We start from the raw sequence: 6,374 nt of genomic DNA on the forward strand, positions 1-6,374 counted from the left end.
ATCAGATTCAAGTGACTCAGCCGTGTTTATAGAGATCATCTGGTCTAGTTAGTCTGACTGGGACTCCTTATTGGAACAAATTTCTGAAATATGAAACGAAAGCACGTTACACAGGTGTGAGCAATCCTACACATATTAGTTAATAGTTGAACTTCTTAAATTGTTCTTGTTTGTTAAAAACATCAGCTAGTTTGTATATTTTGTCAAAAACCTTAAAATTATTTTAGGATTGTAAATGTACTGAATTTATGCAGCACTTATCTAGTCATACTGACCACTCAAAGCGCTTTACAGTAGAGCCACATTCATACATCATTATGCAGATCGGTTCACAACTTGGGATGAAGTTGTTTGCCCGGTGGGAACATCATCATCTAACAGGAGAAAGCTGGAATCAAACCCCCAACCTTTCATTTGGAAAATGACCACAATGACACAATAAATAAAAACTAAATGGATAATGTTTCCTGTAACAGGTGAGCATTGTTACTTAGCAATTTAGTAATTTTGTTTTATATTTATTAAGTCTACATGTTAAAATCATAAAATTTTAGTTCTAAACGTTTTAAGTGTAAAAGTCAATATTTTATTTTTATTATATTTGGTAGGGACAGATACAATAAACATATAAAAAAAAGAATCTGATGCCTGTATCATAGTGCCTATAGCCATAGATAATTCACAACACTTGTCCCCTAAAGGGCTTTTAACTGTTAAAATAAATGAAAACTAAAAACAATTACAATAAATGGAATCAAACATCCAGAAACAAGTTAGCACTGATAGAACCATTGTAATAAAATAAAAACATCCACTCAAGATCAAAGAAGTGCACACACCAAATACACATACACTATGTTGGATTATTTTGGCAGCTGAGGATAGATGTGTTATGTTACAATTTTGTTCTGTTTTGTGTGAAAACTGTTAACTTATAGGTTTGTGGTGTTTCTACTGAAGCTCATCATAGCAGCCTATACCTTGTTAAAAACCACAAAAAATAAAAGCAAGCAAAATAAACATTTTCTGGGCTGGGGTTCATTAGAATAGATGCAAATTATGCGAAAAACTAACCTTTGGTCTGATCAATAGAATCTAAAATGCTTATCCACACCCATCAGGCAATCATGGAAAAATGATTAAAATACAAAATTACAGTATTCAGCGTCTCAGCTGGGGTTTATGCACAGTGGAAAAACAACAACATAAATATGTATTTTCCCATTCTAACTTATTATTTTTACATTTATTTCAGTTCCATCCTCCCTTTATTATCTGGCGGAGCAGAAGCCACCTGCCCTGCGCTGACTTATAGACGGGGCTTCCACAGAGCGCTGGGTGTTAGAGCACATGATGAATGGGACAGCTCCTCCCTATAAAAGCAACATATTTGGACCTTGGTGTTCCCACTGCTTTATCTTGCCCAGTGTCAAAGGCAAAGATAAAATGCTGTCACAGCCATTGGCATGTCAGGAAAATAATCAGAGGACTTAAAAAAAAAAAATACAGTCAGAAAAAAAATGAGCTTTTTTTTTTTTTTTTTAAAGAAATCATTCAATATTTATGACTAAAATATATTTTTCGATACTAAAGAGCAGCGAAAGCCAGCAAAGAAAAATCATTAACTTGGTTAATATTTTATACTGTGTGATTTAATGAGATGGATCCAAGTCTTGTGTGTCTTTTGTGGAAAAGATAAACACTCTGTGTCGAGTTTGAAGAAAAATGAAGCGTGTAAGTACAATGTGTTGTTTAGTAACAACCAAGTCTCCTGCAGAAGTGGCTCAGTTAATAGTAGACCTGTGTGCAACTTAGTCTCTGTATAAATGCAGCTGTTCTGTGAAGGCTTCAGACGTTTGATTAGTGAGCTTACAGCATCGTGAAGACCAAACACCACAGCAGAGGTTCGAACCACAGTTGGGCTAAAAAACAATATCCTAACCTATCAACAGCAACCTGCATGATATGACTCTCCATCTACACTGAAGGCTGGGAAAGGAGATAACCAACCAGAGAAGCAACCAAGAGACCCCCCTTTGGAGGAGCTGCAGTGATCAAGAGCTCAGGTGGGAGAATATGTTCAAACAACTCTACAAAAATCTAGCCTTTTTTTTTATTGACAAGCCTTTGTTGAAAAAAAAAAGCTAGTCTGTCAAAGTTAATTTATTAGACACACCAAACATGACCAATCAGAAATTTTTTGGTCAACAAGCAAAATACCATGTTTGACAAAATAGTTTTTTAAATAGTCCGAGGTCACAATGAAATGGTTTAGAAAAAAAAGCATTTTTCCCGTGTTAGAACGGCCCAGTCAAAGTCCGGACCTCTATGTGTTTGACAGTCTGTGACAACATTAAAAACATTCGATCTCCATCAGACGCACTCTGACCAATTACAGCAAGTTCTTCCACAGAGTCAGGCCTGGCTGAATACAAATAACCACCGAAACGCATGCATCTCTCAGCATCTAGTTGATGTGTTGCCACACAAAATCCACTTCAGTTTGCGTTTATTACTCGACAAAATGTGAAACTGCTCAAAGGGTGTGAAGACTTTTGCAAGGCACTTTGTGCTTGTCCACTCCTAAACCCGCCGTCGTGTTTTGCCAGCGTCTGACGGCCTGAGCCACGGTGGAGAGTGTCAAATAGCAGGACGGGGCTGTTCCTGTCCAAGCCCCTTAGCGTGACAGACCCCCCCCCCCCCCCCCCCCCACCACCACCACCATGTTTAAATCCAACGGTGTGTTCTCCCTGTATGTGCCATGTCCCACTTCCTCTCTGCAGCGTGACACCATAAAATAAGAGCTGACATGGGGAAGTAACCCCCTGGCCACGACGCCGTCTCCCGCTCCACACACACACACACGCACTCACACACACACACACACACACACACACAAACACAGAGTGAGCTCCACTGAAGGCATCCTGGGACGGATCTTCTCAGAGACGCACCTCCTCCCTCTGTTCAGCGGGACAGATGGAGATTCATCTCTCAACAAGCTGCGATCTGTGTTTAGAGATGTGTGCTGCAGAACACAACTCTAATTAGGTTTATTGTTGATCTTGGGAGGTTAATTTGTACTTGGCTCCGAGTAACCATGCAGAAAAAGGCCAACCTAGTTTCTTACAAGACTTTCCGACTGCACCTTACAGAGAAACCCAGTTTTTTTTTTTCTTTACCTTCTTGACATTCCCGGTTATTCAGAGGGATTATTCCTCCTCCGTTTATTTGTCTGCTCTGGTTTAATTGCTCCTCAGTCTTTGCTGGGATGGAGCAGCTCGGAATGAGAAAGTTTGTTCCTCTAATGAGCTTAAGGTTAGAGTTGTGTGTACGAGAGGCAAGTATTAGTTTTCTGTTTTTCTTTTACAACCTCAGAGTAAGTGGCCTAGTCAAACTGTGAGAGATGAGCCAGTCGCACACGATCCTTCTTTCCCCACCACTCTCTTTCTTCGCGGCCGTGTTTTTAATGCGCCCGGTGACAGATCAGTTGTCAGCTGGGGTACAACATAATTATGTTTCATTTCACATTCCACCTAATGAAATACGCAAACATTATGGAGATGAGACAAAGAAGACAGTAACGACTCCCTCCCCACCTGAGCTAATTCAGTCGGAGGAGAAATCACATTCGAACAGCACTTTGCTCTGAAACACAACAGTTTGACGAATGCACGCCTCTGCGGTTGAATTTGTATCTCAGCGAGTTCATTTGGGCCCGATGTTTTGCAGGAGTCTGCGTGGGGACGTGCAAAAATTACATCTCAGCACCCATTTTGCTGCTGCAGCAAAGCAACTTTTCATGCCGTAACCAGGTCAGACACGGGATCATGCAGTGCAAGCCCTGCTTTTTGGAGGTGGAGTCTTTATTCCCTGAAGGAAAGGAAGGTTAAAACTGTTTTACGCAAATAAATAAAATATAAACTCTTTATGACGACGGTTATGATGATGATTTAGCATAGCAATAAACAACTCGACACAAAGAAGCAAAACTATTCAAACCAACATTCTGTCTCTCAAGAAAAACTGAAAAATCAAACTAAATCTCTAATGGTTTCTATAATTATAGTAATAATAATATATTAATCTAATTTTATTTGAAAATGGCTTACAGAGCACTATGTACACATTAAAAAATTATTTCGACAATAAATCATGATAAAAACACGTTAAATGTTTCAATGAACAGGCAATTACAGTGAACAGGCATTCTGGAACAATGTGTTTTGCAATGTCCAGAAGAAATGTTCATCCAGGTTGAACTTGTTCTGTACATTATGGTTAAAACAGAAGTTTTAATGGTCTTGTATCAAATAAAATCTGGCATAATGATTGAAAATGACGGAATAAAGAAAATGTTCTACGATTAGATTTTTTTTGTATTTTTTTCTGCAAATTCTGCAAACCTTTTGCAGGTATGCTATGTTATCTCAAACCCCAAGCTGGTCGTGACAGAGGTTTCTTCCTGTTTACGGGGAGTTTTCCTCTCTACTGTCACTACATGCATGCTCAGTATAAGGGATTGCTGCAAAGTCAATGCCACAGTGCAAGCGACTGTCCACTGGCTGCATGCTAATCCAGGAGGAGTGACCGCTGCAAGCCAATGACTCGATCCAATCTGCTGGTTTTCCTTAGAGAGCAAATCTTTTTAACCAATTTGAATATTAAACTGAACTCAACTACATTGTTTGATGACTGGGTTTAATAAAACAGATGGTGTCATTAGAAAATAAATCTCAAACCAACAGCAAGGAAGCTAAAGCTGAAGTACAAAATGGGCTTTAAAATGAATTATGATCCTAAGCATTAACAAGTTATAAAGTGCCTAAAGGACAAGAACGTACATGTACTGAAGAACCCATCACAAAACCCAATAGACTACATGTGGGCAGGTCATAAAGGTGTGTGCAAAGAAGTAATCTGCAAACCAGACCCAGCTGCACCACTTCCGTCACCGTGGCAAGAACTATTGTAAAAAGCTTGTGGAAGGAGACCCAGAATGAATTTTTACTGTTTCCTTGAAACGAGATACAGTCCTATTCAATAAATTAGAATATACATTTCTAAGAGGCTTGTTTGTCAGGTTAAAACTACTTTTTGAATAAAAAACAACCTTTGGGCCAGTATTAAACATACTTTTCATCAAGCCCCCCATTTCTGCATGAAAAATGTTGCTTTTTTTAATTGGTCTGATGCAATATTCTAATGCTGTGTTTTTATCAGCTTGAGGGGAAAAACATGATTAACAGAAATAAAGGCTTTAAAACATCATCATTCTGTGTACATCTATAAACTCTGTTTCCCATAGTGAATTGAGTTATTGAAATAAATGAACTAATTTATTTAATATGACTGTACAATACTTATAAGAGATGGGTTTCAGGTCTTCATTTCAACGTGAGATCAGCACGATGTGAACACGCATTCTGATAGATTATTTTACCCTTTCAGGCTGTGATGAAAAAAAGAAAAAAAAAAAAACCTTGATCCAACCCTTTTTCTAAATAAAAGAAAGTTTGTTTGAGGCCAGTCTAAGCGTCAGCAGCACACACTCCTGGGATGAGGCAACTGACAAACTTCTTACTGTAGCTATTTAAAGGCTAAATATACGACCCAAATAGAATCTAGATACATGTCGACTTTGTTACTTATTCATTACCCTACTTATCTCTAGTGGTTCGTTCATCCAGAATTCATTGAAATTTAATTTTAACCATCCACTCAGCATTTACATCATATCACCAACGTTTACGTTGCAGTCAGACTACATCTGTGCACAGAACCACTTTTTTTTGTTAGAATTGATGTTAACTGGATCTTGAAGACTTCAATCTGGTAAGTAGGTCTACAGAAACAACAAAACCCTAAGTATTTTTTTTTTAAATATAGTTTTTTTTTATTTTGATCAAACTTTGACTATGCACACAGAAACAGCGTTTTCCACAAAAAAGATTTCCTGTCACACAGCCTCATTAAAACTTGGGAGCAATAATCTAGAGATTTGTTTCTTTAATTACAAAGAACACAAAATGAGCCATCACCATTGATCCATTTGATCAATAAACATTTTATCTCCAAGACGACGCGCCAACAGAAAGTCATTCAACTCTCTCTGAGCATTCTTTCAATGCACTCAGCGAACATTATTCACAAGTGAACCAAACATCTGTGTACTTAAAGTTTCCTAAACCTCTCTCTTAAAGGAGGCTAATCCCATTTGCATCAACTTCTCCTGAACATACCCAAACTAGAAGGAGACGTGGCCCCACACACCACTCTACCCCAATCTAAACTCTGTCAAACATAACCAGGGGACTTTGAAAGACTTTTTTTTTTTTTAAAAGAAAAAAAAAGAGACAACTTGTCATTTAAAA

Source organism: Fundulus heteroclitus, chromosome 23 (genome assembly GCF_011125445.2).
Source record: "Fundulus heteroclitus isolate FHET01 chromosome 23, MU-UCD_Fhet_4.1, whole genome shotgun sequence".
NCBI lineage: Eukaryota > Metazoa > Chordata > Actinopteri > Cyprinodontiformes > Fundulidae > Fundulus > Fundulus heteroclitus.